Source organism: Ochotona princeps, chromosome X, assembly GCF_030435755.1.
Source record: "Ochotona princeps isolate mOchPri1 chromosome X, mOchPri1.hap1, whole genome shotgun sequence".
NCBI lineage: Eukaryota > Metazoa > Chordata > Mammalia > Lagomorpha > Ochotonidae > Ochotona > Ochotona princeps.
In genome coordinates, this window is record NC_080865.1 from 47379576 (window position 1) to 47406240 (window position 26665).

Sequence of the window (26665 nt, forward strand, 5' to 3'; positions counted from 1 at the left end):
AAGTGGGGGAGGGGAAATCTGAGCCATCAAATGCCACCCTACCACCATCTGAAGGCAGGGAGGGGGTGCTGCAGATTGTCCAGGGAGGCAATGGGAGTGGCTGAGAGCATGTTTGGGGTCTTCCACAGACTGGACCGCAACATTCAATAGTAGGTAGGGGAGCTGAGACAGAGTGATTTGGGGGCAGAGAACTGAGGCTTGGCTAAATAGCATCATGTGAGAGACTTAGGCTTGGCTAAAGAGCACCACCAGCTGCCCATTGGCGCTTGCAAAAGCTGGGATTTGGAGGCATAAGCATGAGCTTTCCACTTATTTGTGCTTCCTTCAGTTTCTTTCATTAATGCTTCATTGTTTCATTGTGCAGAATTTTCACATCTTTGGACAAATTTAAGTATTTTACTTTTATAGCTGTTATAAGTGAGGTTATTTATTTTATTGCATGTAAGAAATGTTATTGTTAGCATAAAAAACATGACAGGTTTTTGCATGCTGATTTTGCATCCAACAAATTTACTTGATGTATGTATTTTTCCACCAGTTTTTTTTTAATTTATTTTGTATTGTTTTTTGATGCATTTTAATTGGTGCTGGTGTCTCACTTCCCCCTCCTCCAAGTTCCCTCCCCTCCTCTCTGTTTTCCCCTCCAGTCTCACAATGGGTGTCTTTCGTGAATTTTTCCAAGTCCATAATTCTGCTGCTGGAGTGTTTGGGTATGGTATATAATGTCTTTACAAATTAGAAAAAAAAAAGGGGGGGGGAGATAATTTAGTTTATTTTCCAATTTGGATTTCTTTTATTTATTTTTAAAAAGTATTTAATTTTCTTAAACTGGAAAGTCAGATTCACTGAGAGGAGAGACAGAAAGATCTTCCATCCATTGGTTCGCTCCTCAGATGACTGCAATGACCAGAGCAGAGTCTACCCTAATCTGGCATTCAGGAGCTTCTTCCAGGTCTCCCATGTGGGTGCAGGTTCCCAAGGCTTCGGGCCCTCATTTACTGCTTTCCTAGGCCACAAACAGGGAGCTGGATGGGAGGTGGAGCAGCTGGGACACAAACTGGTGCTCATATGGAATCCCGGTGCATGCGGTGAGGATTTAGCCATTGAACCATTCTACTGGGGCCGTGTTTTTTTTTTTTTTTTCTCTTTTTCTTTCTCTTGCAAATTGCCTGGCTAGTACTCTGTGTAATAGCAAGTATTATTGTTGGACTTTCTTGTTTTATCTGAGATATGAGAGGAAAATTTTAACTTCCCCTTTCAGCATGTTAAATGAGGGTTTTCAAATCTGACCTTCATTCTGTTGAAGTACATTACTTCTACAGTTAATTTAAGTTTTTGTCATGAAAGGACATCGAATTTTGTCAAATTCTTTTTCTACATCAACTGAAATGTTTTAGTTCGCCTTATATTGTGTTAGTGTGATGAATTACATTTATTGGTATTGGCCTGCATTTTATTTGTCATTGTGTCTTTATCTACTTTTATTATCAAGCTAATAGTTTCTTAAGATGAGTTTTCAGTGTCCTGTCCCCTAAATTTTTGTAAGAATTTAGAAATGATTGTTATTTGCTCTTAATAGGTAATAGAATCCAGCAGTGAATTTGTCCTGTTTTGGACTTTTCTTTGATGAGAGAAGCTTCATTATTGAAAAAATCTACTTAATTGCAGTTGGTCAGTTCATGTTTGCCATTTCCTTGTAATCCAGACTTGGTGGATAGCTTCTGTCTAGGGATTTCTCAATTTCTGCTAGATTATCGAAATTATCGATCTGTTATGTTTCATCACAATCAAGATTCTTTCTTTTAATTTCTGTGCTTTTAGTTGCATTGTATTCTTTTAAATCTCCAGTTTATTTAATTAATTTTTTGTTTCTTTTCCTCTCTGATGTTTTCTCAATTTTGTTCAAAAAAGTAACTCTTTATATTATTGATTTCATTTTGATTTCTAGTTTGTGAATCATTCTGCTCTGCTTCAGTGCTTATTGATTCTTTCTTATCATTACTTTGGGGTTTGCCTGTTTTTGAACTCCTTGTTTCCTAAAGTCCAACATTAGGTTGTCTGAGACATCTAATGTTTTTGGACATAATAATTTACTACTCTGAATTCCCTTCTTAGAGCTCTTTTGGTGTATTGTATAATTTTTTTTTACCCTTTAGTGAGTTCATTGACTAATTGGTTTTAATTAGAAAATATGGTTTAATTCTGTATTTAATTTCTGTATTTTCTGACTTTCAGTTTTCTATTATTATTATTGTCAGAAGGGATACTTGATATGATCTTCTAAAATTTGTTGAAAGCTATCTTAAGATCTAAGATACGATCTATCTAGAGAATGTTCCATGTGAAGTTGAGAAGGGTGTTTGCCCTGCAGCTGTTGAGAGGAATGTTCTGTATGTATCTATTATGTTCATTTGGTCTAGAGTGCAGTTTGATTTTCTGTCTGTGCACCTGTTCTTTTGCTGTAATGTAGGTGTTTATTTCACCTATTGTTATTGCATTCTGTCACTCTTCCTAAAAAAATGTATCTAGATCTATATGTATAACTATATCTAAAATTCAAAAACTTGAGATTATAGTTTATTTTGGCACATGGCATTTTGAAATTCATCCTTGTAAGAATTCTTTTTAAAATTAAGTCTTTTAAAAAGGCTTCTCACAGGTGTAGGTTTCGATGCTTTTTCATTAAAATAAACTTAATGTTTTTTTTTAAAGAATTATTTATTTTTATTACAAAGTCAGATATACAGAGAGGAGGAGAGACAGAGAGGAAGATCTTCCGTCCGATGATTCACTCCCCAACTGACCACAATGGCCAGTGCTGCGCCAATCCGAAAACAGGAACCAGGAACTTTCCTCTTCCGGGTCTCCCACACGGGTGCAGGGTCCCAAAGCTTTGGGCCGTCCTCAACTGCCTTCCCAGGCCACAAGCATGGAGCTGGATGGGAAGTGGAGCTGCCAGGATTGGAACCGGTGCCCATATGGGATCCTGGTGCTTTCAAGGCGAGGACTTTAGCCGCTAGGCCACACTGCCGGGTCCTAAACTCAATGTTTTAAATCCACATTTTAAAGTCACCTTGTGCTTTGGTGCTGTACGGCTGAATTTGTATACATTTATGATTGTTGCAGTTTCTTGGTGAATTTCAGTGATTTATACATTCATAAAATATATAATGATGTTCTTTGCTTCCTTTTTCAGTTTTGGACTTAAGGCCTGTTTTTCTTCAGATATAAATATAGTTTCTCCTATTTTCCTTATGTTTCATTTGCATGGGATAACTTTCTTTTTGAAAAAATTAATTCATTTTATTTTTGATGATGTTTACATAGTTGAGACGGATGCATGCTCATGTGGACCACCAATTAGGCCTACCTCTTCCCAGCCAGCTCCCAGTCCCAACCCTGATGTGAACTGGCTGGTGTTGTGGCCAACCTGGCCTGTCATACACCCTGTTCTGGTTCTCACATCTGCCAGTGAGTGCTATGAACCAGCCCAGCCCGGCCTATTCCCAGACCTGACCCACACATATGTCAGTGGATACTGTAACATGTTTTGGTCTGGGATGCTCTCAATCTTGGTTCTCGTGCTCACCTACAGGGACTGCATCGTGACAGAGGAGTTCCCCAAACTCCCCTATCAGGTTACCTCACAGTGGCAGATCTTGCACACACCGGTGGGTTCTTGGCCCACCTACTGTCCTGGCAGGTACAACGCCCTTTCCTGACCAACTCACACCCATTCTGGCTCTTACTGTTGTGTGTTACAGCCCAACCCTGCCTGGTTTTATGGAATATCATTTGTTACTCCTTAACTTTCATTGTTTATATCTCCTTAACAGGTGAAATAAAACTTTAATAAGTGGTTAATAGATAGGTCTTGATTTTTTTAAATCTATATACCTACTCTATGTCTTTTGATGGAATAATTCAATCTATGTCCATCCAAGGTGATTAGGTAATTAGTAATAGTAATAGAGGAGAAATAGCATATATTTATATACTATTAAAAATAATAATTAAGTAGTAATAGGAGAGAATTAGAACTAAATTTTTGTTTATTGTTTTCTTCTTATTTTGAAGATTCCATCCACCTACATCCTTATTTTGTCCTTTGTGTTTAAGTGATTCTCTCTAGGTTTGCTTCTCTGAATTTTCTTCTGTTTTTGCTTTTCTCCCTCTTCTTCCTTCCTCCTCCTCCTCCTCCTCCTCTTCTTCCTCTTTTTTGAGCATCTATGCTAGGTTATTGTTTTGTAGCTAACATGAGAGTAGCAAAAATCACCTTTGAGTTTCAAAAGATTATTTACAGCTTAAGATCATGACCTTGATAGTGAAACAGTACTCTGTACCTTAACTCCAATTCCCACTCATATTCTCACCAAGCTTATTCTGTGGTTTTATCCAAGCATTCTTTTTTTAAAAATAAAATTTATTTGTTTTCATTTGAAAGGAAGATTTACAATGAGAAGGAGATTCACAGAAAGAGAGTATTCTCCAATCCACTGGTTCAGTTCCAAAGCCAGGAACCAGGAATTTTTCTGTGCCTCCCACATTGGCTGAGCGACCCAAGGATTTTAGCCATTGAGAACTGCTTTCCCAGTCCATAAGCAGGTTGCTGGATCAGAAGTGGAGCAATCAAGACCAAAAGTGATGACTATATGGAATTCCAGCACTGGCAGAATGTGAATTAGCCTGTTGAGGCACTGTGCTTGCCTCTATCCAATCATTCTTGCAGCATAAACTTTCCAAACACATTATACCCATTCTTCATAATACTTGCTACTGTCATCTTTTGTATTCTTAAGATTGTTATGTAAATAAGTAGTTTTATCTTTTATGGTATTATGAACTGATTTGTGTAAAAACAAAAACAAAAACAAAAACAAGAAGAATCAACACACCAACCTGGCACAATGGCCTAGTGGCTGAATCCTCATCTTACAAATGCTGGGATCCCATATGGGTGCCGGTCCATATCCTGGCTTCTTCACTTCCCTCCCAGCTTCCTGCCTATGGCCTGGGAAAGTAGTAGAGAATGGTCCAAGGCCTTGGTATCTTGCATCTGCATGGGAGATCTGGATGAATCTCCTAACTCCTGGCTTCAAATGGGCTCAACTGCAGCCTTTGTAGCCACTTGGGAGAGTGAAACAGAAAATGGAAGATTTTTCTGTCTCTGCTTCTTTGTAAATCTGCCTTTCCAATAAAAACAAATCCTAAAAAAAATTTAACATACTAATCACTGTTCATAAGAAAAATAAAGTGCATATTATGCCTTCTGTGATCAAAATGCTTAAATGTCTTCTGTTTCCATACTTGAATGTATATTTGTGTCTTATGTCCTTCCTTTTAATATAAGACACAAATATGAATTAAGCCCCTTGAGGATAATATGTAACAAAAAGAAATAAAAAATGAATTAACAAGTTTTTATACTGCTAACATTTTTAAGAAGATAGATACTCATGATAATCTCACAAAGCAAGCAGTAGAAAAATGAAAACATTTAGATTATCTTTTAGAATGATCCATCTATTTAAAGCTATTATGGATTTGTCCGTTCTACTGCCACTGTGATTATGACTAATTCTGAGATAAACCACATGTCCAGATATGCCAGAAGTATCTGACATTTTCTTCAAAATAAAGTCAAAGGGAAAGTTTTTGATTAATTGAAATTAGATCTATTATCTAACTTCCTGATCCCCCAACTCCCACAGTGACAGGTATGAAGACCAAAGGTAGGAGATAGGTGTAGGGAATGATCAACATACCCACTGTGTTAGGAGTCCCTAGAAGGAAATTTGTATGTTGTCAGGTAGAATGTGGCTCCTCGCAGCCAAGCAACACAAATGCGATCAATGTCTACTATTAACCTCTTTCCTTGTCAATTACAGGTTCTTTCACATTACCTACTTAACCCTGCTGATGCACATAGCCTTTCATTGTATAAATTTATGCAAAGAAATATGATAGTTTTGTGTTTGACAGTGTTAGAATCCAATGTCCTAACCTGATCACTGTTTACTTTATTACTTTCCTACTTCAATGTTGTCCCTCTTCCTCAGATGTCCCCTATTTCCAGACATGAAAATGAAACAGAATGTCAAGTTGCCTCAACATTCCTATGTACTGTGCTCTTTCAAGTACGTTCACCTACTTGTAACTTAGAAATAAAACTGCTTTGAAAAAAAGTGGAATTTTCTCACCATATTAGAAGAATATTTTGTGATCCCCTGATATTATTTTACCTGTGTCTTAATTCCAAAGTGATCAAATTGATCATCTGCCTCAGCCATGTGTTGGCAGTGAAAATCTGGGCAAACAGAGACTCTAAGGTAGATTATGTCAGCCAAAGGATTCGGGAGAGATTTCATTGTGCTTGGAATGGCAAGACTGACAGTAATTCAGAACTGTTGAACTATTAAAACCACTTGAGCAGGACCCTTGGAGCATGCCCACGCCAGGGACCCTGGGATGGGTGGGAGACTGGGTGGGGCTTCTCCCTTTATCTCCCTCTTTACCCCACATACAGAAAAAAAGAGAGAGAGAATGTGGAAACAATGGTGTTACCTACTTTCCTGTAGCTCTTGACCCTTTGTGCCTTAATCAACTATGTAAAGATTACCAAAATAAAATAATAATTAAACATTAAAAATAATGTGTTTAATAAACTAGCTTGGATTAGAACTGGATTTCTAGGTCTAGTTCCTGTTTACTTCAAAAAAAAAAAAATCATTTCAAGCATTGTTCAATTCCTGCTTCATCTATTTCAAATCCTTTGAGCTATAGGAGATTTATTACTTTGTGAGTTGTGGCCTTGTCCTCTTCAGTGTTTGAGACCATCACAGGGTCACTGCGTCAGAGCGGAAGCAGTGTATCAAAAATTTTTCAGTTGCTTTCACAGAAACCTGCTGTCTGTAGCTGCAGCATTTCTTTCTGTTCTGATCTTTTACTGCCCTCTAGTGTCCAATAATTGCTAGTTTCACTTGAGACCTGTGTCTTTCTGATTGTATTTAGTGGAATTAAGACACAAAAACCTTCAGCTAAAAAGAAACATACTAAAGTAAAAACAGCACAACAAAATCCAAAACTCAACGTGAACACAGAATAATTATCACAAGATGTTAATAAGAATCTCAACTGAACTTGAGCTGTGGTTATGCAACAAGGTGGAGGAATCCACCATGGTGGGAGGGTTTGGGGAGGGGTGGGGAGAACCCAAGTACCTATGAAACTGTGTCACATAATACAATGTAATTAATGAATTAAAAATAATAAATAATTTAAAAAGAATAAAGAGGGATAGAGGAGGTTTTGATAATGAGTATTAAGAATTAAATCACAGAACTTAGTTCCTATAATTGCACTACATAGTGCGGAAAATATAGTTCACAACAACAGTGTATATTCACAAGGACATACGAGACAGGTTTGTGCAATTTTTCAATAATAAAATGACATCAAAGTAATTTTTAATTGTTCTCATTTGATCAAAAAACACTGTAGACATGTATTCACATGTTAGATTGTAACACATAAACAAGTACAGTTGGTGTTAAAACAAAATTTAAGGTAAGTCAATAAAAATAAACTTGGAAAACTCATACATGCAAGATCATGTACATTTTTAAGAATTTATTTGTTATTTGAAAGGCTGAATTGGAGAGAGAGAGGAGAGAAAGAGAGAGATGCCTTGTGTTCTCTATTGGTTCACTCCCTGAATGGCCACAGTGAGGGCTGGGAGAGGCTTGGGGATTCTTATGATCTTTCTCAGGTGCATTAGCATGGAGCTGGGTCAGAAGTGGAGCAGCTGGGTCTCCAACCAGTACCCATAAGGGATGCTGACTTTATAGGCAGCCACTTAACTCACTGCACCACAATACCAGCGTACATTTTCAATAATTTAGAAAGGTGTGAGGAAGCTCAAAAGACATAGGCTGTGAGGATGTGAGCTGTTTTTATTGAACTGGTTAGAGATTAAAAAAAAAAAAACGAGTGGACATTGTGAAATTTTCATGTTTGGTGTCCCAAATCAGAGAACCTGTTATAATTCTAGCTTTCCTGGTTTTATCCAGTTTTCTGCACGTGCATCCCTAGAGGCAGAGGAAGTTGGTTCCTGTGCTTGTGCCCCTGTCACCTTCATGGGAGATAAGGTAGAACTCTGGTCCACCCACAGCTATTGTCAACATTCTGGGTGTGAACCAGCAATATGGATCTCTCTCTTATTCTCTGCATTGCTTCCTTTCTCTCTCTGCATGTGACTCTGCCTTTCAAGCAAATGAAAATAAAGTTTAAAAACAATTGTTTACTCACTCCTTGCACTGGAACAGCTGTTTCATGCAGCATTTAATCCATACAGGCTATACAAAGTAAACAAGAACATCAGAAAAGATCATATTTGATCAAAAGAACAAAATATCAGGACAAAATGAAAAGGACAAAAAGCAAAGGTATTTTAAAATTACTTATCCAATTAAAATAATAGTACATGCTGTTTTAAAAACTTTGGGGACACAAAATCAATTCACTAATGGGAATTTATTTCTGCATTGGTCACTTACAAAGAAAGAGAGAAAATAGTCCACTGGCATAAAGCTGAATTTTGTCTATTTTAGTAGTCCAATTCATTGGTCTTTGGAATGTCAGGGCAAATAATAATTAATATAAAGCAAACAACAACAGAAGAATAGCATTCTTTTTCTATCAAGTTAGGACTTTTGAATTGGCTCTTACAGTTAGGTAGTACGGTAGATGTTAGTTTGTGTGTGGAGAAGAAACATGCCCTCCAGAAAGAAAGAAAGAAAGAAAGAAAGAAAGAAAGAAAGAAAGAAAGAAAGAAAGAAAGAAAGAAAGAAAGAAAGAAAGAAAGAAAGAAAGAAAGAAAGAAAGAAAGAAAGAAAGAAAAAGAAAGAAAGGAAGGAAGGAAGGAAGAAAGAAAGAAAGAAAGACTAAGAGAAAGAAAAAGAAAGGAAGGAAGAAATATAGAAGCACTGCTGGAAAGACCAGCATTCACAAAGCAAAAGTCTTGTGTGTCAGAAAAACTTTTTAGATGGGTACCAAGTCTTTCCTAGGGGCAGCTTAGCAGAAACTTTTCTGCCTACGTCAATGGTGCTATTAGGTTCCATAACACTGTGGATGACATTCTGGGAGGACTTTCAGGTGTTTATACCCAGTAACCCCACCATCCTGCATTATTCTAGAAAGTGAGCGAGGAAAAGAAAGTGAAGTTCCGTATTCCTATTCATAAAATGTCCAATCTGAATACAGATTTGGCACTCAGATTTTTTTTCAGAGAGTTGTTCATTGATTTCAAAGAGTTACAGAGAGAAAGAGAGAGAGAGAGAGAGAGAGAGAGAGAAAGAGAAACAGGGAGAACTTCTAACCACTAGTTCACTTCGTAGATTGACACAATGGCCAGGACTGAACTAGGTTGGAGCCTAAAGCTTCATCCAGGTCTCCTACATGGATACAGAAACACAACGACTTGGGCCATCACACTATCTTCCAAGATGCATTAGTAGGAGCTGGATCAGAAGTGGAGCAGTCAGGAATTAAACTAGCACCAAAATGGAATACTAGCATCACAGGCAGTGGCTTATCATGCTATGACACAACACTGACCCCAGCTCTCAGGTGTTTACACAAGTGCCAGCCTAGTATGTAAGGTGTATTTATTTCATTTAACTTGGCTAGCATGGTTGCTGCTACTCTGTTTCACATCACAATTTTTTTCTTGCTCAAAGATAAGAATCTCTGATCAGCTGCCTCCAGTAGAACTACTACTGTAATGATGATGAGCTATTTCTGCTAACAGCACTGTATTGACTAAATAATAGCAGGTAACATATATCACATATAAACTTTATATTGGGTAAAGTGCTGATCACTTTACATATATCTCACCTAACCCCCAAAACAATAGCTGAGGCAGACACAATTATTAACTCTAACGTATACACAAAAATATCATATGATGAAACTAGATAGCTTGTCATGATTACATAGTTAAATGTGGAGTGTGATATGAGCACAACTTAATTCCAGAACTAAAATTTAACCATTATAATCTATTGGAAATTGTTGTTTCATTTGATCTATTGGAAAATGATGCTTTGTTGGGAAAGACCATCAGATAAAAGGAATCTAATAAAACTTGTCAATATTATAGTTCATTTAATAACCACATCTACCAATTATTTTTGTCTGTTATCTTCCTTCCCTTTTTTCTTTTCCTCTTTCCTCCTTTATTTCCTCCTCTTTTCTTCTTTTTTAATTTTGTGTCATGTACCAAAGGTTTTATTACCTGTTTTCGGTGGGAAAGAATCGGTTACATCTAGTTCTGCATTTATTTTAAGAATCCATCATCCTAACTCCTCTGTCAGGATGCACACGTGAGCACAAGAAGCAAGATTAGGAGCAGTTCAGAGCAGGCCAGTTTACAATACCCATTGGCATATTTGTGGATTAGGCATGGGGGCAGGCCAAGCTGCACCAGTTCATAGCAGCCACTGGCAGTTGTGAGAACCAGGACAGGGTGCAGGACCAGACCAGGTTGGGTCATAAAATCAACCAGTTCATATTAGGGCCATAATTGAGGGCTGGCTGGATTTGGCAAGGCTGTAGCACCTGCCAGCATGAGGTGGAACTGGGGGCAGGCTGTACAAGGCCAAGCTGCAACACCTGCTGACAAATACTGAGGTGAGGTTTGACCATGCCAGACCTGGCCCCAACTCCCATCAGCATATATAACATCTGGGTTTGGAGGTGCAAGCCCTTTAGGGAAACAGCATGGATTGCCCTGCTGGGCCCCACTGCTCCAACTGGTGAGCGTGAGAAGTGAGCCTTGAGCATACCAGGCTGGGCAGGGTTACAACACCTGTTAGCCTGCTTGTATGCTCATTTAGAGCCTATGTGAGAACTAGGTTAAGGGGAGAGACAGGCTGTGTGAAGCAACTGTATCCACTGGTGCATGCATGAGCCAGAGTAAGTGCAGTTTGGTTGGCTTTGCTGCAGCATTAGCTGGCAAGTGCTGGAAATGGAGACAAGACCTGTCAAGCTAGACCGCAGAATCACCTGGAAAGTGCAAGAACTGGGGCTAGGAGTGGGCCTAGTTGGAAAACTGTGGGCTGAAGCTTCCACTGGTGAGCATGAGAAGAAGGGCTGGGAGTGTACCTGGCTAAACAGGCAGTAGCATCTGTTAGCATATGTGTGGGCTGGAAAGTGGCGTTGTTGGGCTGAGCCCAATTGATGTGTATAAGAGCTGAATGAAATGTGGGACAGACTGGACCAGTCTGAGGCACATACTGGCATGCACAGGAACTGGGGCTGTGGGTGGGCCTAGAGAGAGTTATTGGGAGTTGCTCCAATTAGGCTTCAGTTCACGCTGGTTTATGTGAGGGCTGAGCGTGTGGTGGGCAGGGTTAGGGTGGGCCACAGCATCGATTGATTTGTGTAAAAGATGGTGCTGGAGACAGAACTGATCCAGCAACTACAATCACCAATGCATGTGTATGCTGAGGTGGGAGATGAACTGAACCAGATGCCACACTAATTGGCACACACAGGAGTCAGGTCCCTAGTCACTTCAGACAAAGTTTCTTTGGTGACCTTTCCAAATGAACTCCTGGACTCAGAATTCCAGCCACAGTGAAAGTCACAGGATCTGCGGTTGGCCATGGAGTGCATGTGTCAGAACTGGGACTCCTCAGTTGCTGAAGATGATGCAATGGAAGGCATGCCCAGATGTTAGTAGGGGAACATGACAACCAGTGCACTGAGACCTGCAGAGGACATCTGGTATCATGGACATCTAGCATCATGGCAAAACAAATTGGACAACTAACGCAGCCAAATGTTGACAGCAAGTATCTGGGCCAGTGGAGATCCTAAGATGCACTATGTCAGTCAAAGAAATTTGGATGAATTTTCTCATCCTTGGAGCAATGAAATCATCAGAATCTCAGAATTAGCAAAACCACTCGAGCAGTACCCTTGGAGCATTCTCCACTCCGGGGATCCTGGGATGAGAACAGGTAGCTGTCCCCCATTCACAGGTACTGATGCTTCTTCCGTTTTCTTCCCATTTCCCCCAGATACAGGAAGAAGAAAACCAATATTGGAAATGATGGTCTTATCCACTTTCTCCTATCCCTAATTAGTAGCCCATATGGTCATGCATCTTTGTCAACTATGTAAACATCATCAAAACTAAAATTTAAAAGTCACGATTAAAAATTCTATTGTTGATGTATGATTACTCATGAAAACAATGCGTGCTGTATACATTTTGATGAGTTTGGGATAAGAATCAACTCCTGAAATTATCACCACAATAGCCTTAACAATATCCAAAACCTTCCAAGATTCCTCCTCCCTGAATAATATTACTATTATTATTCTTTATTTTACATGAAATAATGACATTTAACATAATATCTACTTTCTTTGTAAATTCTATGCATGTAATACAGCATTTTTTGTTGCAGACACTATGCTATATAGTGTATCTCCAGAACATTTTTTTTTGTTGCATAATTGAAATTATATATACTATTAAGCAGAAATTCCTTATTATCTCCCATTCCATACGCTGGTAACTACTGTTCTACTTTCTGCTTCTATGATTTTTGTTACTTTAGATTTCACATATTAGGTGAAATTATGCAATATTTATTCTTTTAAAGAGAGATATATTTATTTGAAAGCTAGATTTGCAGAGAGAGAGGAGAGAGAGGAGGAAACTCATGTAGAGAGGTCTTTCATCTGCTTTTTCACTTCTCCACTGGCTACAAAGGCCAGGGTAGAGCCATACAGGGTAGAGCTTCATCCGGGTTTCCTATGTGGGTGGCAGGGGCCCAAAACCTTAAACAATCTTCCATGGCTCTTCTCAGGAAGTGGGATCAGAAGTGGTGCAGCCAGAACACAAACCTGAACCATATAGGATGCGAGTGTCACAGGCTTACTTTGCTGGCTTTTTTTTTTTTTATTATTGTATTGTTGTTGACAATCTTTACATAGTTAATTACAGTTAAAGGAAAAAGAAAAAAAAAAGAAAAAAGGAAAAAAAAGGTTCAGGGGGATAGGAAAGTGGGCAATGCCATTATGTCCATATTGTTTCCATCCTGCATCTGAGGTAAAGGGGGACATTGAGGGAGAAGCCCCACCCGGTTTCCCGCCCACCCCAAGTCCCGGATGTGGGGCATGCTCCGAGATATGTGCCCAAGTGGTGTTAATAGTTCTCTAGTTATGAATTGCTGCCCGTTTCGCTCGATGAGGTCGTCCACTGATTGATATGGTCCATCATAAAGTCTCCGTTTGCCCCATAATTTGCTGCCAACATATAGCTGAGATGAATGACTGTCCCGTTCTGTCTTCTGTCTTTTCTTGGTTAGAGTTCTGAGTCCAGCAGTTCGATTGGGGAGATCTCCAAAGATACTTTGAGGTATTCCCAGATTAGTTTTTTGTATGTTCTAGCAAGCACAGGGCCTGGCACAGTCCATCACCCCGATCAGCTGGTGGTTGCAACTGCTGGGTTGGTTCTGTTTTCAGTCCCGAGTTGCACTGGAACCAATGGGTGTTGCAGTCCAGTCTGGTTCGGCCCTTACATCAACCAGTGGGAGCTGCAGCCTAGTCGGGGCGACCCACATTAACCCCCACCAAGCCCGCCCCCCACTCTGGTTTGCCAAGTATGTGTAGCAGAAGACCCATCTGTCCCCCATCCCATTTGGCTCTGGTACCCGTCAATGGGTATTAAAGCTTAGTTCTATCTAATCAACTCAACCATCCAGCCCTCACAGATGTTGTTGAGTGCCTCTCTATCTAGCCATCCCAGCCCCCGTCCTAGTTTTCATGCCCTCCTACGGGAATAGTGATTCAGGAAGGGGGAACCCACTTTTCCCTCCCAGGTCTCTCTGTCCCGGTTTATGCACTCTTTAGGTGGTCCTGTGATTTGACTTGACAGAATTAGTCCCCAGTGCCAGCTTCTGCCAGCTGATGCTGCGGCCCTGATCTAGTCCACATGCAGCGCACAGGTGTTATAGCCTTGCTTAGTCGGGTCTGTCTCTATCCCAGCCAACACTCTCCAGTGGGAGTAGCTGACCGGCGAGGGGACCAGCCCCTTAATCCCCCCGCCAGCTCTGCCCCTTCCTTCCTGGATTTCACGTGTGCTGGATGGGTGCTGCATTCATATCCAGTACAGGCAACCACGCCCTGGCATTCCATAATGTGTACTGGTTTTGTCGCAACCAAACCCGGCCCATCCCACACTCTGGTCTGGCGATCGGATTTGCCAGTGGTTGACATGAACTGATTCAGCCTGATCTGCTCCTGACCCATGCTGAATGCATGCCAGCGGGAAACTTTCCATGGCTTATTCTGGGCTGTTTCCTATCATGCTTCTTGCGCTTACCTGCAGGGATTGTGTCCTGCCAGAGGAGTTGCCCAGGCTCCTCCATCAGAGCCCCTCCCAATGCCAGATTTTGCGCTTGCCAGGGGGTTCTTGAGCCAGCCCTACTCAGTTCACCTCCTGTCCTAGCAGGAACAGTGGTTTTTCCTGGCTGGCTTTCACCCCATTCTGGTTCCTGTTGTTGGATGTTTCAGCCCAGCCATGGCTCGTCCATACCCACATACAGCTCACACATGGTTCAGAAGAGGAATGAGACCCAGCCTAGTCAGTCCCACATCAACCCTGGTTCTCCATAACACCAGATGGTATTGGGATCTGAACCGGCCTGGTGCATCCAATCCCAGCCCACACTAGTGCCTCGGGTGACTACAACTGTTTCCTAGATAGAACACAGCCCCCATTCCAGCACATACACTCCTTGGTGGGAGCCTCATCCCAGTTGTGGTGTCCCCTTACCTCCCAGTTTGGGCCTGTTCCTAGCCGTGAATCACGCACCTGCCCGTGGTTGCTCTGAGGACCATTAGGTGCAAGCCTCAAGTTTATTTGGGATTCCCTAATTGCCAGCATTCTGTTTCCTCCATTTTGATTGAAGGGATCCCCAAAGAGACTCTGAGGTGTTCAGAGATCAGGTTACTAGCAAGCACAGTGCTTCACGCCCCCAGCACTGTGGGTTCAGGAGGGAGCCTCCCAGGAAGCAGGTCAATGAACCAAAAATCAAAAACTCTGGCCGGGCGGCCAGCAGGTGGAGCCTGGCGCCAAATGGCGCACTGGCCGCCCTGGAGCAGCTCCCCACGTGTACGTGGTAGCTACTGTGTGTTCCCAGGCTTGAGGCGTGGCCATCCCAAGGCCCCCCGGCAGGCAGTGGGGTAGCTGCCTGCCGGAGGTTCAAGTCCTTGGGCCCCAGTCCCACCCTTCCTGGCTCCTCCCCCCAGCTCAAGCCACATGGCGAGCAGTAGGGGAGGCCCAGACTCGCTACACAGACCCCCGGGACTCACCCAGAAAAGGGGTAGCCATCGAGGTTCTGGCAAATCTGGGAGCAGCTCCCCACGTGTACGTGGTAGCTACTGTGTGTTCCCAGGCTTGAGGCGTGGCCATCCCAAGGCCCCCCGGCAGGCAGTGGGGTAGCTGCCTGCCGGAGGTTCAAGTCCTTGCTGCTGGCTTTATTTTACAGCTTTACTGGCTGCTCCACAACATGGGCTCCAGTATTTGTGTTTCTGTGCCTGGCTTATTTTGTACAGAATAATACCCCCCAGGTTCATCCATGTTGTTACACATGGTGAAACTGTCTTTTTTTTTTTTTCCTGATTTGTGTGTTTTATTTTTTTTTCTTCATTAATTACATTGTATTATGTGACACAGTTACATAGATACTTGGGTTCTCCCACCCCTCCCCAAACCCTCCCACCATGGTGGATTCCTCCACCTTGTTGCCTGAACACAGCTCAAGTTCAGTTGAGATTCCCCCATTGCAAGCGTAATACCAAACATAGAGTCCAGCATCTTATTGTCCAGTCAAGTTCAACGGCTTCTTAGGTATACCCTCTTTGGTCTGAAGACAGAGCCAGCAGAGTATCATCCCAGTCAATTGAAAGCTCCAACATACCATCAGCAAAAATTTACATCACTATGGAATTAATTGACATAGTAATGAGTAACCAACATGTTAAAAGTAAATGAGAGTTCCCAGCCACCTTCTGTGACCACCTCACCTACACTTCAATTTTAGTTTATACACAACATACAACATTCATAACATAACATGTTATACATAACATCATATCATCTTAAATTAAGGCAAACATGTGGTATTTAACCTTTTGGGATTGGCTCATTTCCCTTACCATTATGGTTTCCAGTTTGGCCCATTTGGCCACAAAGAACTGCATTTTGTTTTTTTTAATAGCTGAGTAGTATTCCATGGAGTAGATGAACCAGAAGAAACTGTCTTTTTTTTTTTAAGGCTGAAAGCTACACATTTTGCATATACATCACAATTGTTCTGCATAATCATCATTAATGGAGTTACATTTTTCCATATCTTGGTTATTATAAATAATGCTACAATGAGCAGAGGAGTGAAGATACATATTTAAAATCTTGAGTTTAAGTCTTTGGATGTGTATCCAGTAAGAGTGATGGATCATATGGTATTCACATTTTAATTTTAGAGGAATATATATTATATAACATGTTTTCTAACTACCAATATGACACTAGATTCATTATTTCTTTTTTCTTTTTTTTACATTTTATTATTATTATTATCATTTTATGATACAGTTCCATAGGCTCCTGGTATTTCCCTTATTCCAACTCCAATCCCCCCACACCTAGTTTCTCTATATCCTTACTAAAGTACAGTTCTTCATAATACATAGTCATATACCCATCATTGTAGGCATGGACAATGGCAGAGAGTCCAGCATCTTATTGTCAAGCTATAGTAAACAGTTTCATTGTAAGTCCATCTTTGTCTGGAAGTAGAGATGCATACTACATTGTGTCCTCACATCTGGATGTTAGTCCCCGTTTCACAGCTACTGTACATCCCCTTAAATGAAAAGTCATAATACAAAATCAACAATAGAAAGAAAAATAGAAATTTACAATGCCATGAAGTTAAATAACATGTTGCTAGATATGACGGTCTCTATTTCACAGCTACTATACATCCCCTTAAATGAAGAGCTACAAAACAAAATCAACATTGGAAGAAAAAATAAATTAACAACACCAAGAAGTTAAATAACATGCTATTAAAACACTAACGTGTAACTGAAGAAATGAAAATCAAGAACCTTCTTGAAGAAAATGATGCTATTGTATGATCTATGAGTCATTGAATCATTTAATCAGAAGAAAGTGTTTTGAATAGATGAAACTAATAGAAAAGATCAAATCCCATGAGATACAGTTTCCGCTGATTTTTGTTGGAGAAGTGTGTCTCTTCTAGACAACAAACAGATGGGTTTTGTTTTTTAATCCAGTGTACTAATCTATGACGTTTGATTGAGCTTAAGCCATTTACATTCATAGTTAATATGTATGGGTGATATTTGGTCCTGTCGTTTAGGAATGGGTTGTTCATTGGTTTAGTCTTCTGTTATCATTTTACTGGGATGTTATTCACATTTGCCTTTGGTTTTGGTAGGTGCTATTCCTCTTCTCTGTCAAGAGAACATCTTGAAGTATCAATTGTAGGGCAGGTTTGGAAGAGGCAAATTCTTATAACTTTTCTTTATTGTGGAAGAATTTTATCTCATTTTCAAAGACAAAAGAAAGCTTTGCTGGATATGTTATCCTAGGCCTACAATTTTTTTTTTTCTTTTAGAATCTGGAATATGTCACTCCATTCTCTTCTTGCCTGTAGACTTTCCTGTGAGAGATCTCCTGTGAGTTTAATTGGCATTCCTTTATATGTCAACTGATTTTTTTCACGTGCACATTTAAGGATCTTTTCCTTATGTTTGATTGAAGAGAGCTTGATGATCATGTGTCTTGGTGAAGATCGCTTTTGGTCAAGATCGCTTTTGGGAGTTCTGTGCCCCTCCTAGATGTTGTTTCCCATTCTTTCTCTAGATTAGGGAAATTTTCCTTTATTATTTCATTAAATATATTTTTAAAAACCAGTTTCTCTTTCTGCACCTTCTGGGACTCCCATAACTCTTAGATTTGGCCTCCTAATAGTGTCTTTCAATTCTTGAATACTTTTTTTGGCCTGATCCAGCGCTGCTTCCAGCTTTTTGTTTACTTCCCCCTGATGACAGGAAATATCTTTCAATTCTGAGATTCTTTCTTCTGCTTGCTTCATTTTACTTTGGAGACTCTCCACTGTACTTTTAATTTGCTCTACTGTGTTCTTAATTTCTGATATACCAGCCTTGATTTGCTTTATTGCTTCCTTAAATTCTTTGAAGTCTTGTATGTGCTTCTCATTTTTGATCAGAAGCTTTAAAATGAGTTTTCTGAATTCTGTGTCCCTCATTTTCTCAATGTCTTCCTCAATTAACTGTGAGGTTGTCAAAGGGTTTTGATCCTTTGCAGGGAAGTTTTCAGTAATATTCATTGTGCCTCTGTCTCTTCTTTTGCTCTTGGTCATTGTACTTCTGGTTAGCAGAGTCTTCTCATTGGGGTAGATTTCTAAGCTCTGTCATCCACAGGTCTACAGTTTGATTTTACTTATTGAAGTTGCTACAAAACTCTTTGCTTGCAGCCACTTGTGCCACTCCCTCCAGTGAGTTCCAGGTCTGGGTTCTTATGTTAGATTTCCACCAAGAACTCCGTAGCCCAGCTCCTGGCTCACCACTCTCCATCTCCTGTGATACTGTGCTGAGGCTGCACCATTGTCTCTGCAACCTTTCTCCCATTTTCAGTTGGTGCAGGTCCCAGGATTAGGGAGACACCAGGTGTCCTATATAGCTAGGTTGTTGGTGGTGCTTATGTTGCCGGAACCTTTTGGACATTAGGTCTGGGTGCCACACGGACCTATTTTGACCTATGTGATGCTACAGTCGGCATTATTTTCCTGTAGGATCAGTGCAATTCGCTGAACTCAGTGAGTTCTTGCGAGCTCAGAACATGCACAGTTCACTGTTGTCCCCTGCAGTCCTAAAGTGTTTGCCACAGTGTACAAAATGGCGCCTGATATACCACTACTAGAGTTCTTAATCTGCTGGCCATTAGGTCTGAGGGATACCCAGACCTGTCTTGGGTGGAACCTGTAGAATGCCAAGCTGATGCAGTTTACTGAGTCAGAAATGTGTTCACTCCTAGGTTAGCATATGCTCAGTCCTTTCCCTTGCCTTTGCCTCCTTAAGCAAAATGGCGCCCAATTCGGCTCTAGGGGGCTGACTGGGCTGTGAAATCCATGCTGTTCTCGCACTGTCTGTCTGGGATCTGCTGTTCTGTCTCTGCTCCTGGACGGACAGTTCTTTGTCTGGATTCACCTTCCAAGCTCCCAGTGAAAATCCCTTCCCACTTGGTTGCTGGTGGAATTTTGGCTGCTGGCGGAGTTCAGATTGCTGTTAGCTGAATTCGCTGGATTATCAGTCACTGCAACACCACACTGCTGTGCCCACTGCTTTCCTGTGTCTGTCAGTCTCCAGGTACCCCTCTGCTGTTGTTCTGTCCTCTCATATTTCCTGGAATATGTCTTCTTTGCTTCGTCCTGATAAAATGTTTTCCATCCGTTCAAACGTGTCCTTACCCTATTGTGCCATCTTGATTCCCTAGATTCAATATTTCTTATTCATTGTCAACAGCTACCTTAAAAAGTAATAAAAGATATGCTAATGAATGCAATGTGTCATTTTATGGTGTGTTTGATTTGGATTTCCATGTTGATTGGTGAAACTGGTCATCTTTCCATATACTGGTTGGTTATTTGTATTTCTCTAGGTAGAAAATATATTTTTAAGGTCTTTTTGTCCTTCTTCAAATTAAGTTATTGGTTTTATTTGCTAAACAGTTGTTGATTTTTAGATTGAGGTTTATTCCCATTTCATTCTGGCTATTGATGGCATTTGGAAGGTAAACCAGCATGCGGGTGTTTCTGTCTCTCTTGTTCTCTTTTTCTTTCTTTCCTTCTTTTTTTAAAGTTTTATTTATTTTTATTGAAAAGTCTGCAGCAGGAATATTATCCTATTGGCAAATCCACATTTTAGTCTCTGTGAGCCCCTGTCATCTGTATACTTTGATGTCCTCAGATGGTTCAGTTTTTCCAATTCTTCCATTATTATGCATGAGGATAAAAAATGTAAAACTCTCAAGTAGCACTCTGAAATGCTGGGAATGTAGGACATTTATTATCCTTTTATCCCCTGGAGAAAAGGCTGGCCAAAGCATTTATTACCAGTACAGTATTGCTTTGTCTTGAAGGAGGAACAATGTAATAAAATGAAACATTGTTCTTGTTGATATAGTCCCTTGTTTTTGTGCTTCACCATGGTCCTCAGGCATCTCTTTCAGGCTCTAGGATTTTCACAGATTCTTCATCAGTGCATTTGAGGTTACTAATTTCAATATTAGTTTTTTTAAAAAATATTTATTTATTTTATTGGAAAGGCAGATATACAGAGAGGAGAGACAGAGAGGAAGATCTTCCATCTGATGATTCACTCCCCAAGCTGCCATAATGGCTGGAGCTGAGCAAATCCAAAGCCAGGAGCCTCCTCTTCCAGGTCTCCCACACAGGTGCAGGGTCGCAAGGCTTTGGGCCTTCCTTGACTGCTTTCCCAGGCCACAGGCAGGGAGCTGGATGGAGAGCGGGACCACTGGGATTAGATCTGGCGCCCTTATGGGATCCTGGCGCATTCAAGGTGAGGACTTTAACCACTATGCTATCGTACCAGGCCCTCAATTCAGTAGCAGCAAAAATACACATATCCCAGCTCAGCAATGATTTTCTTAGATAAAACTCTCAAATACATATAATATATAAACAAAAAATACACGTTTTTGGGCAGAGAAAGTGTTTAATAATAGTAAACATTTGGAGAAATCTAAATTCTTATAAATCAAGTAGTGGGTAACTAAAATCTGCTTTGAAATACTATTCAGTAGTAAAATTAATGAATCAGCACTACAGGAAACAACTTAGGCAATCTAAAAAACATAACATTGTTAGGAAAAACAAGTTGATCAGTATATATATACTATGTCAGCCCTACACAACAGAAAAGTATACCTTGCATATGTTATAATGTATGACAACATGCAAAAATACCATATATTCACATTAGTTATCGTTCTCTGGAATATTAATAAAGCTACGATTTTGCTCCTGTCCACCAAACAACTCTGTTATTATAAGACAGAAATGCATGCATGTCCAATGGTCAGTACTGTAGTAGCAACTGAAAAAGTTAGTGATTAATACTATTAATTCTTACCAACCAATTGGTTTAGTTTTATGGCATATTATGATACCATTTAATGTTGGTCTTCTGTTGCAATTATAGTTGAATAGCATTAGCAACACAATGTTGGTTTGATACTTCTCATGAAAAATGTGTGGTTGTAATTGCTCATTTTTGTGTAGAATTACATTGTTTATGAAAATTACTAGTTTATAATTCTGTTCTTGCATTGTATTTGTAAAATTTTAATACTCTTATTTTGTTTTTATGTCTTAATTCTTCAAGGTGTATTCAATGTATTCATATTGATTCTAGTTTTTGAGATGAATGTGCTTTTTGTAATAAAGTACTAAAATAAACACAGAGAATGCAGGCACAGATAATTTAAAATTTCACATCTCCTTCAGATATCCATAGGTTTAAAATATTCCAAACTCTTATTCATATTTTTAAATTTTCCGGCTTTGCTTTATTTCTAATGAATAACATTTTTGAGCATTATTTCATGTGCTTATTGGTCATTTTTAGATAATTTTAGGAAATGTCTTCTCATAGGTTTTGTGCCATTTTTTCTATGTGGATTTTGTTGTTGAGCGGTAGGTTTTTAAAATAAATTACAGGTACATGTATTGTATAACATACATGGTTTTAAAAATTTAATGTATCAATATGTTTGTTACCTTTACATATCCTTGGACGGTGTCATTGAATGCATAAAGATGTTTTTCTTTTTAGTTTTGATGAAGTACCATTAATACATTTTGTGTTCTTTTGTGGTTTGTGTATCTAGCATTATATCTAAGATACTATTGCTCAATATAGGGCCATGGACGTTTACTCTTATGTATTTTCTCATATTTTGCGGCATTAATGCGTATGTTTTTAGGTCTTTCAGTCATTTTGAGTTGATTTCTTTTGGAGATTTATATATTTAATTATTTAAAAGGCAAAGTTTATTGGGTGTTTGGAGGAGAGACAGAGAGAAAGTGAGAGCAAAGGAGACGGAGAGGGAGAGGAAGAGAGAGATCTTGCATCTGCTAGTTCCGCTCACAAATGGCTGCAAATGCTGGTGCTAGACCGGCTGAAGTCAGGAGCTAGGCACTTCTTCCAGGTTTCCCATGTGAGTTCAGGGGCCCAAAGACTTGGACCATCTTCTACTGTTGTCTTAGGCACACTAGCAGGGAGAGCAGGATTGGAATTGGAGTGGCCTGGACTCAAGTTGGCATTCATATGGGATGCCAGCTCTGTAAGCATAGGCTTTACCCACTACATCCCTTGAATTGCTTTTTTAAAAAATATGATATAGAATAAGTTCCAACTTTATATTTTTATCTACTTAAATCCAGTATCTGAGTCCATGGAGAGACAATTGTGCTGCCATTAAATTTTAGTGGCTCTCATGCTCTCTTATCATGTCTGTTATGTTATGATGTGATAAGAAAGCACTTACCAAATACCAGTGCTATGATCCTGGACTTCCTACTTCTGGAACCATGAAAAATATTAATTGCCTAGTCTGTGTTATTCTGTTATACCACTAGAAATGGATGATGACACTGCTTAAATTACGATGTGCCTAACTTATTTTTAAGACTGTGTATAGCTTTTAGAGTGTTTTCACAGTGTAAAGAGTTCACTCATGTGATAACTTTTAGCTTAGAATTTACTTCCCCAATAAGAATTGTCTCACAGGACACCGTCTCTCAGATTATATTGTTTTTTCAATCAGGAAAAATATATGTAATTTTATCTGGAAGTTCGTTTAACTGCCTTTTCCCCTGTTCACCATGTGCCTTAGCTCTTTCTGGCTTCTATAATAAAATATGGCAAACAGGATAATTTAAAGTTTGTGGGGATTATGCTTCTCAGTACATGTGGCAATAATGATGTTACAGCAGCGCACCCACAGAATTAGCACCATATAAATTCTGCCGGAGTTTACCACTTGAATATCTTGAAGAGATAGATCTATTCAGTATCATCCCTCGGTAGCCACATAGGAGTTTGCAAAGGGATGCTGCTTTCGAAGAATGTAGTAGAAATTTGAGGTAAAGTTTTGAAGGAAACTCGGGGGCTGTGAGGTTCTGGAACTCTTCTGTGAAACTTTTCTATCATTAGGGCCCTGAGCCCTTCTGCCTGTGCTGCAATAGTAACTTCAAAACTTCATTCATTTTGATCAACATTTTTAATTTATATAATGTGAGCAAATTGCATGTATTAGATTTATTATCCATTTTCTTTATGAATGCCATCTGACTTCTTAAATGTATATCAATTCCCTTGTCAAATATCCTCTTGGCTACATCCTTGATAGTTTTTCCTAAACACATCATTTTATTCTTTGCAAACTGACCGGGCTAAAAATTTTCCAGCTATTTGAGCTCTATTAGCCTTTTACTTATACATTTTGTCCAAAATTGATTTCTCTCTCTCTTTTCACATTTTGCTGTAATATATCAAGAGATATCCTGCAACACCTTCAACTTTGGCTTAGAGATTATATATGCCAAAAAAATCCACTTCTTCCACTCTTTTTTTCAAAAGATTATTTATTTATTTATTTATTGCAAAGACCAGTGTGAATTCTATAACAAAATATTCACAGTTTCTGTAATATTGGTAATAGTTCACTTAGTTATTTTTATTTGTATAAAATGGAGACAGAGATTGAGTTTTACTTCCCAATCCCTCTACTGCTTTACTTCCCAAATCCCTCTAACAATTAGGGCTATCCCAGATTGATGTCAGAAGTGTAGAGTTTCATGTAGGTTTCCTACAAGGGTAGCAGAAACTCGAGTACTTGAACCATTGACTTCTGTCTACTAGGGTGCACATTAGCAGCCAACTGAATGTAGATGTGGAGTTGCCAAGGTGGGAACCAGGCACTCTGCTAAGTGGCAGCTGAATCCACTGTTTCATATCACCCATGACTAATTTTTTAAGTAACAGAAATTCATTTCTCACACTTTCAGAAACTAATCTGTGATTTTGATGCTGACCGTTTTGGTGTCTAATGAGGGCTCACTCTGCTCCCAGGATGGTTTTCTGCTGCAATTTCTTCACAGAGTAAAAAGCAGAAGAAAAAAAAATAGCTAGAGTGCTCATTTCAACATTCTTCATATGAGAATAGGGTGTACTCATAACTGAATTGCTTTTCCACTGATCTCATCGCTGAGTATTTATGTTCTGCTGTAATACTGATATGATTTTTAGTATCTGTTCAAGAATTGTGCTTAGTACTTACAGTATTGATTTTTAAAGTTTTTTGCATTTTATTATTATTATGATACAGTTCCATAAACTCTGGGATTTCCTTTATCCCACCCCAAACCCTCTCTCCCCACACTGATTTCCCCTGTATTGTTACAACAGTATAGTTCTTTATAAACAGGTGTAAGTCCATCAACAGCTATTTAAGTGTATCCTGACACTGTAGTTATGAACACTAGCAGAGTCCAACATTCTATTATCAAGATATATTTCACAGTTTCACTTAAGTCTATCTTTGATTTGGAAGTAGAGATGCATACTGTATTGCATCTTCATCTCTGGTTATGATAGTTTTTTTCCCACATCTGAGTATGGTAGTCTCTATTACACAGTTACTATGAATCTCCTTAAATAAAAAGCCACAAAACAAAATCAACAACAGGAAGAAAAACAGAAATTTACAACACCATGGAGTTAAATAACATGCTACTTAATGATTACTGTGTCGCTGAAGAAATGAAAAGAAAAATCAAGAAACTTCTTGAAGAAAAGTATACTATTGTATCACCTATGAGTCAGTGAAGAATTTAATATCAGGAAAAACTGTTTTGAAGAAATGAAAGTAAAAACAAAAACATCAAAATCCATGAGATGAGAGTTTCTGTTGATCTTTGGTGAGATGTGTCTCCTATAGGCAACATATAGATGGGTTTTCCTTTTTGATCCAGTCTACTAATCTATGACATTTGACTGATGAGTTTAATCCATTTACATTCAGGGTTAATATGAATGGGTAGTAATTTGGTTCTGCCATTTTAGCAATGGGTTGTTCATTGTTTGATTTGGTCTTCTGATGTTATTTTACTGGAATGATCTTCATATTTGCATTTGGTTTTGTTGTGTGCAGTTCCTTTCCTTTGTCAAGAGAATATCTTTAAATATTATTTGTAGGGCAGGTCTGGAAGAGGTGTATTCTTTGAGCTTTCTTTGCTATGGAAGAATGGTATTTCATTTTCAAAGACAAAGGAAAACTTGCTGAGCATGTTATTCTGACTTTTTTTTTTCCTTTTAGAATCTGGAATATGTCTCTGCATTCTCTTTTGGCCTGTTGTTTCCTGAGATGTCAGCTGTGAGTCTGATTGGGGTTCCTCTAAATGTTAATTGATTTTTTTTTTCATGTTCACATCTCAGGATCTTTACCTTATATTTAACTGAAGAGAGCTTGGTTATTATTGTTGTCTGTTTGAACTTTCTCCCACTTGCAGTTCAATCAGTTCCCAGGATTAGGGAGACAGCTGTGGAATCCCCCCTCCCCCCGCCGAATCAGTCCATAGGATGCCTGAGATCCCTAAAACTCATACAGTATCAGCCAACTGAGAGTGCTAGCAGGAAGCAGACTTCTTAGGACTGTGGCTACCTCGCTGGCCAAGTGTGGCTGGAGATGAGCAGTGCCTCCCTGTGCCTCCTTCCTTATTAATTGCTTGCAGCCAAGCATATCCTCTTCCTCAGTTAATTGGTTTGATCATCAGAATCCATTACTGAAAAACGTTTGCTCATTTGATGCTGTGATGATTTAACAATCATTTCCTTGTTTGTCAAATTCCTTGACTTTGGTGGTTGCCTATGTGACCTGTTGTGTGTGTGTGTGTGTGTGTATGTGTGTGTAATATATATCCTGTTGAGTTCAATAAAGTGTGCATTGCTTCACTCACCTTGTATCCCATGTGACCCAATCTTTCTTGGCATGATTGTCACACCTTGGGTCCTGGTCTCCTCAGAGGGATGATCCTCAGATACCAGGTGTCCCAAATAACTGCTTTTTTTTGGGGAGGGGGGTTGATGTTGATCTTGCCAGAACCAGATGGCCATTAGGTTTGAGGGCCACCTGGATCTATTTGAGTTGATCCTATAGGATGTCGAAGTCAGTACTAGTTTTCCCTGTGGAACCAATGCAATGCACTGAGCTGGAAGTGAGTTCGTTCTCAGCTCAGTGCATGCACAGCTCACTGTTATCACTTCAGTCTCCAAGCCTTTGCCACACCATACAAAATGGCACCCAATGTGTCACTGGTGGAGTTCTGGATCTGCTAGCTGTTAGGTCTGGTGGCTACCCAAACCCTAATTTGGGTGGAACCTGTAGGATGTCACACAGAAGTACTCTTTTCCCTTTGGGACCAGTGCAATATACTTTGCTAGAAAT